The sequence below is a fragment of the Protopterus annectens genome, chromosome 3.part0 (genome assembly GCF_019279795.1).
Source record: "Protopterus annectens isolate FY-2018-M chromosome 3.part0, PAN1.0, whole genome shotgun sequence".
Lineage (NCBI taxonomy): Eukaryota > Metazoa > Chordata > Ceratodontiformes > Protopteridae > Protopterus > Protopterus annectens.
Genome location: NC_056731.1, coordinates 1,923,831,448 through 1,923,845,112, shown reverse-complemented (window position 1 = coordinate 1,923,845,112; position 13,665 = coordinate 1,923,831,448). Strand labels below are relative to the sequence as shown.

At 42.9% G+C, this 13,665-nt stretch overlaps 1 protein-coding gene and 1 non-coding gene across 2 annotated transcripts in view; both read right to left on the bottom strand.

The window, feature by feature from the left end:
• TBRG4 (transforming growth factor beta regulator 4) overlaps positions 1-13,665 on the bottom strand; it is a 1,565,288-nt gene that overhangs the window by 949,765 nt on the left and 601,858 nt on the right. The window lies entirely within an intron of this gene.
• Positions 12,339-12,474, bottom strand: LOC122797491. Its single transcript, XR_006364168.1, has one exon. It is a non-coding gene; the product is annotated as a small nucleolar RNA SNORA5 (small nucleolar RNA).

Below are 13,665 nucleotides of genomic sequence, written 5' to 3'. Positions count from 1 at the left end.
AGCACTACATGGCGTACAGTACCCATTAAACTTACTCTGAACCTCTGGAGTACTGTGGGTATCCTCAAATATGTCCTATACACTTTGTGCACCCTAATCAGAAAACAATGGAATGCAAAATCTTAGCCTTGGCAAACCCTGCCATAAAAGAGGACAGGGTGTGCTTCATCTCAAATATGTACAGACACTCAGTGTATTTTAATCTAGGGACATCAAAATTAAATGGGTGTCAATCAGAAAACAAGCCAGTCCACTTTTGTGTCAGCCTGCTAAGTGGAACACCAGTGGACATAATTTTTGCAGAACTGTGCATACCCAGAGCACCTAGACATGAGAATGCATAGCCCATGAAAGTGCAACTGTGTAGGAATGCATCAGAACAGCAGATGTTGAGATCATTGTGACCCTAGTTCATCCTTCTCGGACTTCACTACTAAACATTCCTAACATCTGTCTAGTATAACCTTCCGGATTTAAAACACTGCACATTCCTAACACCTGTCCCTAACTCCTACATCTCAAGATCCTTCCCTTTGACATAACACAAACCAAAATCCTGGTACATCAATACCTGCACTTTAAAGAGGAAGCCTGCCTAAGCCATTTCACAGCTACAGTTCCAGGTAGTAAATTCACCAAAGGGATACTGTATAACATTATCTAAATGGGTAAACAGGTGTTGTACAACTCAATGGGAATAATGGGGTTACACAAGAACAGGAAGGTGGTGAAATTAGATACCTTCAGCCACTACTACCCACATGTAAGTGAGAAAACCCAAGACCTTACCACAGTAAGGGCAGGAGAGGGATAGAAAAGAGTGGGTACCCAACCCCAGCTCAAGATTTTCAGGAAATATTAGGACGGATGAGGGGTGGTGGGAAGCAGACAGTAGTATCACCGTGATCTACTTGAACATCTACTTTTATGTCAAGGTCCTACACAGTTATACTATGTTCAATTAAATCACTGTCGCAGTACTCATTGCTACTGGGATGATTAGCAGACCTCTAGGAAAGTACAGTGGTTGCCTAATAACTGTGACTTACAAGGCTTGTTCTGCAAGACAGCTGTAGCAAAACCTGCTCTAGCCTTGTAGTGAATGAATAGCCTGTTATGCTGTGAGAAGGTGTTAAATGATGAACATGTGGCTACTTCCAAAACAGCATGAATGCTGTCTCCCTTTAGGAAAGACACCACAGTAGCAATGGCACCAGGAGTATGAGTACTGACTGCACACTTCAGAGTTTTACCTTGATAGGCATAGCAAAACTGAACACACAGACAGAGCCATTCAGAGATAGCCGTTTTATAAAAGCTTCACCTTCTTTTATTGGGAAAGATGACACACATATGACTGCTTAGTTTTCCTTATGTCTCTGTTTATTTGCAGGTAATATCCAAATTAAATGTGTAAATCCAAGGAGTACAAAATTCCTCAGTCTTGCATTGAGGGCTTGTAAAAAAAAACACAGAAAATTGTCCTGAGTAGTTGAGAGAAACCTTTGTCACTACTTTGGACATAATAAAAAGACTGATTCTCAGGTTCACCCTAGCTTTATCAAGAATGGCTCTCTGTACATCAGCCATTGCAATTCAGATGTTCTCCTAGTGGAGGTCATGGCCATGAGCAGTGCATTTTTTATATAGTTAGATACTTAATATGAGCTGATGCAGCTGACATAAAATGAGTCTGTAGTTAGATTTTGCAACAAACAATTCAAGCCCCTGGTAGGAGCAATCATCTGCCTGGGTGTGGCCTTGGATACAAAAAGTACAGTTTTGTACCTACCATAAATGTAGATGTCTGATAGGTATGCATCTGCAGTCATCGCATATGGGTTGTCCTGCCTCAGGCAGCCCCTCGGTCAGCCGGATTCCAAAGTCTGGGTCCGGCTGATGTCGCCCTTCCCGACGTCACAGCGCCTGGGGTATAAAAGCGTCAGCCGACGCCATCTTCCTCAGTTTTTCTTGCCCCAGATGCCAGGTGCCCTCTAGGAATAAGCACCCTAGGAATACCACAGAGGGGAAGGAGGGAGGGTAAACCTGACTGCAGATGCATACCTAACGGACATCTACATTTATGGTAGGTACAAAACTGTACTATGTCCTTCAAGGATGCATCTGCAGTCATCACATATGGGTAGAATACCATAGCCAATCTGGGGGTGGAGGTACTAGGAAAAGGATGGTGTAGCTAAGATACCCTGCAGGACAGCCGTAGCAAAGCCTGCTCTGGATCTGGAATATAAAGGTAAATTGTAATGCTTGGCAAATGTATGCATGGAGCTCCATGTGGCAGCTTCTAAAATGTGTTTTGTAGCCACCCCTCTTAAGAAGGCTGTAGAGGTGGCTGTGGCTCTCGTAGAATGTGGCCTAATGTTAGCTGGTACAGTCTTTCCATGAAATGAGTAACAAAAGCGGATGCAATTTCCTATCCATTTTGAAATTGTCTGTTTGGAAATTGCTTTTCCTTGAGTACCAACAGCATATGCTACCAGCAGCTGGTCAGTTTTTCTGAAACCTTTAGTTCTGTCCAAGTAGCAGCGCAACTGTCTGTGAATGTCCAGGGTGTGCAGCAGCTTCTCCCCTTTGTTTTGTGGATTTGGGAAGAAGGTAGGCAAGTGAATGGCTTGATTCAATGAAACCCTGGATACCACCTTTGGCATAAAAGTAGGATTAGTTCTTAATGAAACTCTGTCGAAAAATAATAAATGGCTGTACTGCCATCAGGGCCTGCAATTCCGAAACCCTTCTTGCTGAGGTTATTGCCAGAAGGAAAGCAGTCTTCCATGAAAGGTACTGTAGATCTGCAGATGCTGCTGGTTCAAATGGAGGCAGTGTTAGTTTTTCCAACACGTAGTTAAGGTCCCAAGCAGGTAGAGGTGGTTTCCTAGGAGGTTTGATGTTTTTAATTCCTCTTAGAAACTGTCTTAGGAGAGGATGAGAAAAAACAGGTGGATCAGTATTGTACTCTGCTGAAATTGCTGAAGCATGAATCTTAATAGAAGAGTAAGACAGCCCATTGTGGAACATTTCTGCCAAATATTCCAAGATATGTGCCATGTTCATCACTGTCGCATCTAGGCCCTTTGTGGTGTTCCAGATGAGAAATCTTTTCCATTTTGCTGAATATGTCTTCCTTGTGGAAGGGCGGCGAGCTTCCATAATAATATTCTTCACTCTCTGGGATAGTTTATCTTGAGGAGGAGTCAAGGTATTCTCCACGCTGTTAGGAGTTTTGTATCTGTGCTGTGTCAGTAGAAATGGCCAAAGAGGTAGGGGCCATGGTTTTGTACATGACATGCTCCTTAGCAGTGGGTACCAGTGCTGTCTTGGCCAGTCCGGAGCTATCAGAATCACTTTTGGCTGCTCTGCCCTGATCTTCAGTAACACCTTGGTCATTAATGGAATAGGAGGAAATGCATACACTATCAGATTTCTCCAGTTGAAAGAGAGGGCGTCCACTTTCCACACTTGTGGGTGGTATGTCCTTGAGCAGAATTTCATCAGTTGATGATTGTGGGGGGATGCAAATAGATCTATGTCTGGGCTCCCCCAAAATTGTGTTATCTGTTGAAAAATGTCTGGGTGCAGCATCCATTCGTGTGCATCCATGATATTTCTGCTTAAGCTGTCCGCTAGAGTATTGTCCTTCCCTGGCACAAACTGAGCTTGTAGCTGTATACTGAGTTTCAAGGAAAGATCCCATAGATTCACTGCCAGTCTGCAGAGAGGGTACGAATGGGTACCTCCTTGCTTGTTTATGTACCACATAACTGTGGTGTTGTCTGTCCTTATTAGTAGATGGCCTTGATGCAGAAAGAGTTTGAAGGCCTCGATTGCATGTATCACTGCTAGCATTTCTTTTTGATTTATGTGCATGCGTAGCTCCTTTCGTGACCACTGTCCTTGGATACCTCTGCCCTCCATGTGTGCTCCCCAACCTAGGTCTGAAGCGTCTGTTGTAATAGTTTGGGAGGTTTTTGGCTTTGTGAAGGGCAACCCTCTGTTGGACTGGCTGACCTGAGCCCACCACAGAAATTCCTTGTGAAGGCATGGAATGAGAGGGATTAAAGTTTCCAAACTGTGACTGTGCTGAGTCCATAAACTCCTTAGGTACCACTGGAGCTTTCTCATATGTAGCCTTGCTTGTGGAATCAAAAGAATACAGGATGCCATGTAACCCAGGGCCTGCAGGATTTTCCTTGCAGTCAGCTGGGTTTGTTTTGTCAGATTCTTGAAGTAATCCGGTAGTTGACTTTGTTTTTCTTCTGTGTGATAAGCCATTTGGGTGGTTGTATCTAGATCTGCACCCAGAAAGGTTATTCTTTGGGATGGAACAAGTCTTGATTTGTGCATATTGACTGTATATCCCAGGGCCTGTAGAAGATTGATGGCATAATTTAAGTCCTTTATCAAAGTTTGTTGGTTGTCCGCTTGTATAAGGCAGTCGTCAAGATATGGGTAGATTTGAATCCCCTGGAGTCTGCAGTGTGCTATTACTGATGCCAGGCATTTCGCAAATACTCTGGGCGCAGTAGATAAGCCAAAGGGCAATGCTGAGAATTGATAATGCTCTGACCCTGCAAGAAATCTGAGGTATCTTCTGCAACTTTGTCTGATAGGGACATGCAGGTATGCCTCCTTGAGGTCTAGAATAACCAGCCAAGTCCCCTTGCCCCGCATGGGAAGGAGTTGCTGTAGAGTCAGCATTTTGAATTTTGGCACAATGAGATAAGTATTCAGTACAGACAAGTCGAGAATTGGTCTCCATTGATGCTCTTTTCTTGGAACAAGGAAAATCCTGGAGTAAAATCCTTGGCCTTGTTCTGAAATACGAACTTTTTCTATGGCTACCATTTGTAGTAAGTTTGAGATTTGTTTCAAAGCCTCTGCCCTTTGATTTGGTGGCAGACCTGGCATGCCTTTTCTTTTTGGCAATGTGTGGAAATGGAACCTGTATCCGTTGTCTATTATTTGGAGTGTCCATTTGTCTCTTGTAATGTTGTGTCAATTGCTCGAGAATAAAGAAAGCTTTCCGCCCAAAGGTGCTTCTAATTGAGCCCTGGTTGGCGGAGTCAAAGCAAAGTCATTGAGTTTGTCCTTGTGCAGCAGTTGCAGGTCCTGAACTGCCTCTGTCTGGATTGGAGGTTGCCATTGACGGCCCCTGTAGGAGCCCCTAGCTTGCCCTCTACCTCTGGCACGCCTGTTCCGGCCCCTTTGAAATCTTTCTGTGTCCGGAAAGGGCCAATTCTTGGAAGGCCAGTTTCTGCTGAATCTAGGCGGTTGGACTTGAAGAAAATCCTTAACTGTTTGTACGGATTTTGCCTTCTCCTCAAATTTCTTTAGGACATCTTGAGCAGTGGAACCAAATAACTTTTGCTTTTCCAGTGGAGCATCCAAAGGCTTAGCTTTAACATGTTCAGGCAGATTGTTCCTTCAGCCAAGCATGCCTGCGTATGACAACACCTGTCATTGCTGACCTACATGAAGCTTCCAATGCATCATAACGACACTGCAAGAAGTGGTTGCTAACCTGCTGGGAGTTATGTACCAGATCCTGAAGGGATTTACGGTCAAGGGGTTCAGAAGAAGACAATTTCTTATGCATTTCTTCTAACAAATACTCTTGATACTGTCAAATTCTAAGCAGCACAAACCAGGAAATAATATCAGGATTCACAGCAATAGGGCAACACACAGGAATACCACAGAAGTCACAGGAAAATAAAATTGAATTAAATTGAATTTAATGAAGCGCTTTTCGTCTGTGGTATACACAGACTTCCTCAGACAAAAAGTATTACAAACTACATTAACTGAACAGCAGCTTAAATATACAGCAGTACTAAATCAAGAGATCAATTAACCAATCAGGCACACTTTAAACCATAAATAAATTTAAAGTTAAAACGCAAGCTCACAGGACTTGAGTTCAATCACTCACATTATATTAAAATTAAAATTAAACTAAACATTCATAAAATCAGCCGGTTATTAGCCTATCAACTAAATAGGCACTAGCCACTACATAGTAAACAAGTACAAATCACAAAACAGTTAGAGTGAGTTACATGCTCATAAAGGCAAAAAGACTATCTAACCAGGTTCTTAAGTTTAAGAAGGCTGCTGATAGAGCAGCCTTCATTGAGACCTGGTAAAGCATATGCATTTAATCTAATTTGCCAACGCAATTCAGATGCCTCTAATAATAAGTGAACAGGGGCTCCTCTGATAGTGTCATGCATCTGTTCTATAACCATAAACTTAAAATGGTGGTCTTTATGCTGGATGATGTGTTTAGCAAGGGCATTTTCATCTTTCGCTTTGTTAATTGCATATTGATGTTCGTAGATCCGATCTTTAAATCTACGCTCGGTTTTACCTACATAAAAACCTGTGCATTTTTGGCATAATGCCACATAGACCACCATTTTAGAGTTACAAGTGCATCTACATTTAATATTGTATCTAATATTATCAATCTCAAATCGATTTGATTCAAGAATGTAGCGACATTGATTACAGTTTTGGCATTTAAACATCCCAGGAGTACGTGTACTTTGCCGCTCAGGTTGTTCCAACAACATTTTCATATTTTTACCCCTTCTACATGAAACCTCAGGTTTAACTCCCAGTTTGTTCAAAATTACAAGGTTTGAACGGAACAAGTTCCAGTTCTTAATAATGATGTCCATAATAAACCTACTACTTGGACAGTAAGTGAGAATTAATCTAGTGTTATTAATGTGTGTAGGAGTAGTTCCACCTATACATTCTAACCTAGACTCGGCCAACCCGGCAGAACTGATGTTCAGTATAGGTTTGTAAAACCCACTAGATCTTTTATTAATCACCTCTTTGACTAAGTTATCTAGTAAGTTAAGCGGGTAGCCTCTATGAAGGAACATATTCTTAAGAAGGTCACATTCCCTAAGAAAATCATCATCCAGGCTCACCATCCGGGCTGCTCGTACGAGCTGACCCTTAGCCACAGACCTTTTTTGGTAGCTAGGATGGCAGCTACTAAAATGAAGAAAGGAATTAGAGTAGGTAGGCTTTCTATATATACTGGCCACATATTTATTCAAGGTGTCATTTTTCACCAACCATACATCTAAATAGGCTATTGCCTCAGTGTTAAAAGCCTATTTAGTTGATAGGCTAATAACCGGCTGATTTTATGAATGTTTAGTTTAATTTTAATTTTAATATAATGTGAGTGATTGAACTCAAGTCCTGTGAGCTTGCGTTTTAACTTTAAATTTATTTATGGTTTAAAGTGTGCCTGATTGGTTAACTGATCTCTTGATTTAGTACTGCTGTATATTTAAGCTGCTGTTCAGTTAATGTAGTTTGTAATACTTTTTGTCTGAGGAAGTCTGTGTATACCACAGACGAAAAGCGCTTCATTAAATTCAATTTAATTCAATTTTATTTTCCTGTGACTTCTGTGGTATTCCTGTGTGTTGCCCTATTGCTGTGACTCTTGATACTGTATCATGTGAAATTGACAATTTAATGCCCTCATAGCAAGAGTGGCAGAAGTATACACTTTTTTACCCCATCTCTCTAATGCCCTGGACTCCTTTGCAGAGGGGAGTGGGTTCTTAGTAGTAACAGCTGCAACCCCTTTAGGGCCCTGTGAAATGGTTTCAGGGTCAGCAGAGTGGGCCTTATAAAGAAAATTATGTGTCTCTGGAACCCTGTAATACCTATCGGGCTTAACAGGGGCCGGAGGCAGAGTGTCAGGGGTCATACTAGAGTCAGAATATACATCATCAATCACATTTAAAACAGGAGGAATAGCCAAAGGTCTATGCTGAGGTAAATGAAGAAAAGTTCTTAATCTTTTCCTGGAATCAGAATATTCCTGGCCCTGCCATTTGAAATGCTCTCTCATAGTGTGAAGGGGCTCCCAAAGGAAAGCTCTTCAGGAGGGGAGGCCGAGGGAATAGATTCCTCTGCATCCGAATCCTCGTAGGCCGAATAAGCCTCCTCCTGGTAGTCTGAGTGATCAGAGCCAACAGAGGCCTCCTCTGAGGAAAGGGGATCAGGAGGATCCATCCTGGGCCTTTTGTCTAGAGGGGGTTGGGAGCCCCTGTCCAGATGAGGCTGAGAGCCCCTAATCAAGGAGATAAGGTCCTCTGCTAAAGTTAGAATCTGTGAACTAGAAGAAGGTCCCTGAGAAATAACTCTGGGAGGCATGGCTTTAGTGTGTTTTGCAGCTTTAGCCCTGGTGAAGGCCTTAATAGACATGCAAGCAGGAGGCCTGGCTGCACCACGTGCTGGTGTAGCATTGTGTAAAGGTATGGTGTCGGAAGATTCCAGTACACCAGTTTCGGAAGGCAATTCTGTAACCGACTCGGTAGGAACCTCCGGGGCCCAGGCTGTCGGTTGTATTATTTCAGGGTTCGGAAGTTCCAAGGACTCGGTATCAGCCGAAACAGAGACACTCGCGGTAGGCCTAGCCGCGGTTTCAGCCGAAACCACGGCCCGCGTGTGTTGGTCCTTGTCTTTCCGTTTCTTAATTAAATGTGATGTCGGGGTTTCCGACGGCATTTTGTAAGCAAAACTATCCCCAAAAAACTCTTCTGCGAACTCCGACCGACGTCTAAGAGTGCGTCGGTTGAAGGAAGCGCAGGCTGAACAGACCGAGACGTCGTGGTCTGGGCCTAAGCAGGGAAGGCAATAAGGGTGGAAATCCTTATGAGGTATTTGTTTCCTCACAAGTTAAACAATTAACTTTTTCTGACATCGGCTGAGGCAAGAAAGGGTCCCCAACGGGGTACTTAGCTTTTGAAGTCTTCGGATAGCGAATTTACAGGAGCTGGCCGACCGGCACTTGCGAACTGCTTCTGCTTCGGGCACCACGTGGCAAGAAAGACTGGGGAAGATGGCGTCGGCTGACGCCTTTATACCCCAGGTGCTGTGACGTCGGGGAAGGGGCGACACCAGCTGACGCCGGACCCAGACTTTGGAATCCGGCTGACCGAGGGGCTGTCTGAGGCAGGACAACCCATATGTGATGACTGCAGATGCATCCTTGAAGGACATCACCTTTCAGTAACGGTTTCACTGGTCTGAAGTTTGCTAAGGGTGGATCCCATGGCAAGCAAGCTTAAGTGACCAAAAGGTGAAATTTTATTTGCATAAGCCAAGCCTAAAGAAAACAGTTCATTGCTGTCTTGGGCATTTTTTTTTTTGCTTTTGGCTCCCTGAAGCTGACAATCAATTACTCTCACAGCCTCTCTTATGCCACTGGGGTCTACAAGACTAACTCAGATCCATGTTAAGGTCTTATGAGGAGATCAAAGCTCCAAGGGTATTGTCATACTGTTGACTAGAGGCACTTTTCTCCTACTACCTACCCCCCCTGCGTCATCCAGTAACACAGTGAAGCTGGGATGTGCAAAGGGTTTGATCAACAAGCAGTCATTTTCTTCTGGAAGGGGATAACATCAGCATGACTGCACTACACACCCACAGGCAACAATGTGTGGCTTTTTCCTCAATGTCTACCAGGAAATCCATCGTACAAACGTGTCTCAAGCATGTGCCCACAAATTATGGGCAAACACCCATATTCCCTGGCTGTGTTAAGCACCCAAGTCACTAATCAAACTCAGGTGTGGCCTGGGCCATAGTCAGGGCTTTACCCATCTATACTAATGGCCCAGACAAGTATCATTGACAAAGATATTGCCTGTGGGTTATGTTCAGATAGACAGGATTTCCATGTGGCTGGTTTCCCAGCATTCTTAACGATGTTTAGGACATGCTTTGAATAATGGTGCCTGAATGGCATCAGGATGAAATCATCTAGGCAGTCAGGTGAAGCATTGTCAGGGTGTGGTACAACAGGGACTCATGGTATTCTGTGAGAAGGTCCCCTCACAACACTTCCATGATTAGAGAGAATTACAGCTGTCGGGTCCAGAAGGGTGCTATGAGTATCATGTTGTCCATTTCTCTCTCATTTTCTGGATCACCCTGGGAAGCATGGGGACTGGAGAGAAAAACATACACAAATAGCCTCATCTAGACAGCAAAGAACACATCTGTTGCCCAAGTCTCCATATAAGGAGCTCTTCCGCAAAACTGCTTCAGCTGCTTGTTGCTCAGTGTTGCAAATGGATCTATCTGAGGTACACCACACCTATGCATTAGATGCAGCAAAACATCCCTGTATAATACATGTCTACTTGAGATTGTGTCAATTAATTTGCCAAGTATTGTCTTGAGATGGTACGTACACACTGCCTTGAGAGTCATTTTGTGCTGCAGCGCCAGATCCCAAGCAGTTATGGCTAACCTTACATCCCCCAAAAGCACAACTTCTGGCATTCAACATCACTTATAGTGTTGTCCATCTCTTCCTGAAGGGTAGTGCATCCTCTTTCCAAACCTAGTTGAAAGCTTTCAACCATTAAAATCAAGGTCACCTTCGCCTTTCAATTCATGTTTTCTCCCCTTTGGGAGGCATCTCACACTCCTTGACTCTTAAGATTTTGAATGAAGGCTCCCCAAGCTACGAATGAAGCAGCTGTTATGACCCGATTGTGAGCTTCCTGGAAGAAAGGGAGCTCTATCTATAGTCTGCTCCATTTGGCCTACCAATCCAGTTCTATGACTACTGGAATTTATTTTTCCACTGACTGCATATGTTGGGTCTACAAAGACCCTTTGATACAAATTAAGTTTTAACATATATAAATCTATTGTGTGATATCATCAGTGAATTCCAATGCTCTGAGGAATTATCTCACTGTAGTTTGTATCTGTCCTGACAGGTATTAATTTAAGCTGGAAGCTTCTGCATTCTGTCTACTGCAGGAATGCTCTTTGTATGCTGGTGTTTATCAAGGAACAAAGAAAGATAACTCTTTGGGAATGCAAAATTCGTGATTTCAGTAGGTTAATGTGAACCCTAGTTTGTGGAAGAGATCCATATTCATGTCCAAGGTTCAGCTCGCATCCTACTGAGAGTCTGCCTAAAAGGGGCTGTTGCCCACGTAAAGGAAAACAATGATGCCTTTGGTTCCAAAAAAGGCAAAAGCTGGAGCTGGAGTCAGGCATTTTATAAAGATCCTGGTTAAAATGGCTAAACTACATGGCAAGGAAGTAAAATGATGATGACAGCTCCCTGCAGGGAATTGGAGGTCTTGATGGAGGGGGACTTGGAGGTAAGCATAATTTACATTTAGTGTGATTAACACTTCTTCTGGAAACAGGAAGAGAAGTAGGTTTTGAAATTTCAGTATCTTAAATTATTTGAGTAATGTCAAATAGGTATTTCATTTTTACAGGTTGAGTAGGGGCCTCCAAGTGCCATCTTTTGTAAGAGCTAGAAAAAAGAATGGAGAAAAACCTTTTCTTTTCCTCTTGGACAGGAATCTTTATATGACTCTTTTTCCTCTGAGCTCTAAAAGAATAGGCAGAATCAGATGTTCTTGGTCTCATGGTACTGGGGGGATCTCAGACATCTTTGTTTTTCTTCCTAGTGCCACTTCTATTAATTGTTTCATAATCATTAGTATCCATCTGTTGTTTCCAATGGACTCCCAAACTGGGAGGCATACAGAGATCCTGGCTGCTATCCTGGCATTGAGGAAGGCAGAGGTTGGGGTGAGGGTCTGTAGGGAGGGGGATTTCCAATGTAATTATTGCTGCTGCCTGTCAGAGGCCTGGATCTGCCCCACCCGCTCTCCCCTTTCCATCTGCTTACCATATTTTTTTCTGTACTGGTCTTTCTCATCTTTGGCTAGTTTACTCTTTCCTTACTTGCAAAAAAGAAGCCTGGCATTGAATGATAAAGTGGCATGCATAGATGAAAAATACAGTTGTGTAAGTAAACTTGCCATAACAGTAGATGTCTTAATTATCACTGCTGCAGTAGATGTTCTCTAAATAAATGTTGGGGTTGTGCCAAAATATGAAACCATAGAATCTCATAAGCACCACCCTGAATGCAGAATTCCAAATCACAAAACTAAGCAGGATTAAAGAACAATTCCTAATCAGCGTTGCAGCCAAGCATACCACTTCCTGTGAAGAATTGTACCCCCTCATTTACTATATTTTATGGAGGTGTCCACTCAACACTTCTGCATGCAAGGCAACAGAAGTCAGTGTCTGTCTCTAAATTTTAAGGTGGCCTGAAAACACAATAGCCATGAATTCCAAGGACGTCCAGGAACAAGTTTGTTAAACAACTGGGCAATGCCTTCAGAAAACACTATGAGACACAGTGACTGTCACTTAACTTCTTTGGGTAGATAATTAAACTTCTTCCTAAATAATAAGAAAGGATTGCCACAGCCTGACCTGGATTAACATGTCTGCAGAATTTTACTTATCCCCAACACACACAGATGTGGATATGGGGTCCATGAACTGCAAGTTTACTGTAGCAGCCATTTAGGCCAGTAAGTACCATGGAAATATACTTCTGAATTTGACAAGGCTGCATTAGACTGCAGGAAGATTCAAAATGGAGGCAGCGAGTGACTACGGCAAGTTTTCATAGTTTTTTTAAAGTATTATTTCTCAAACACTTTAGCAATACAAACAACTAAACCAAGGTATGCTAACATAACAGTGATGATGCTTTCTGCCTATTAAAAAGCACCCAACAAAAGATGTACAACAGCTTCAAACTTCAGAACGGCAGCTTACCACTGTATGAATTTGTAAAACATTCAGAAAACAAGAGATTCAAAGTGATAGCATTGTCCTGCAAGCAGTTATGACATGCAACCTAACCTGAATTACATTAGTGAAAGATGCTGTCATAAGGAGCCAGAATGCAAAGCCTAAGCTGTTCCAGTGGTCTAACATCTGCAGGAGTTTCCCTCAACAAACTGCTGCAAGTATGTCTCAAAGTCATAAAGGGTGAGATGATATGAAACGCATGGAATAAGATGCCCATCAGGCTACCACACACCCTTTAAAATGTTTTTACAAACGCCAATCATAAACTCTAGCCTTTCAGTTATGAACACTGTAAACTGTTTGGCTACACCAAGCATCACTCACTATACCAGTTTCTCTCCAACAGAATATATTCTGAAGCTTAAATGGATGCTTTTAGGCTGTTTGGAGTAAACTTTATAGACATCAACCAGAAAAAAGAAGTTATGTCTTACCATAAAGTTCTGTCTGAGTTGTTGATCTTCCAGTCATCACTGATGGGTTCGGTTCTGAGCCCTTGGAACAGAGTCGGCCTTATACCAAGCTTGCGTGCACTAAAAACTCTCGAGCTAAGCTGCTACCCACAATGTCCTTTGCTCAGTTACCGCAGATCAAGTTTGCATGCAACATATAGAAAAGGAATAAGTCAGAGGCCATCTCTGCACAGAAACCCTAATACACCACAAAGACCCAGAAGATCCACCAGGAACCTTAGGAGGGGATCGGTGGGAGGGTGTGATGACTGGAAGAAGATCAACAACTCATCTGAAACGTTATGGTAAGACATAACTTCTTTATCTGAAGTTGTTAATCTTCTTCCTATTCATCACTGAGGGGACAGAGTCCCCAGCTACTTGGAGAACCTGGGTAGCCCTTATGGAACAACATTCCTTGGAACCATTGAGCCAAAGGCTGCTCTTCCCCCTGGAGATCAGATCCAATTTGTAATGCTTGATAAAGGTATGGGGC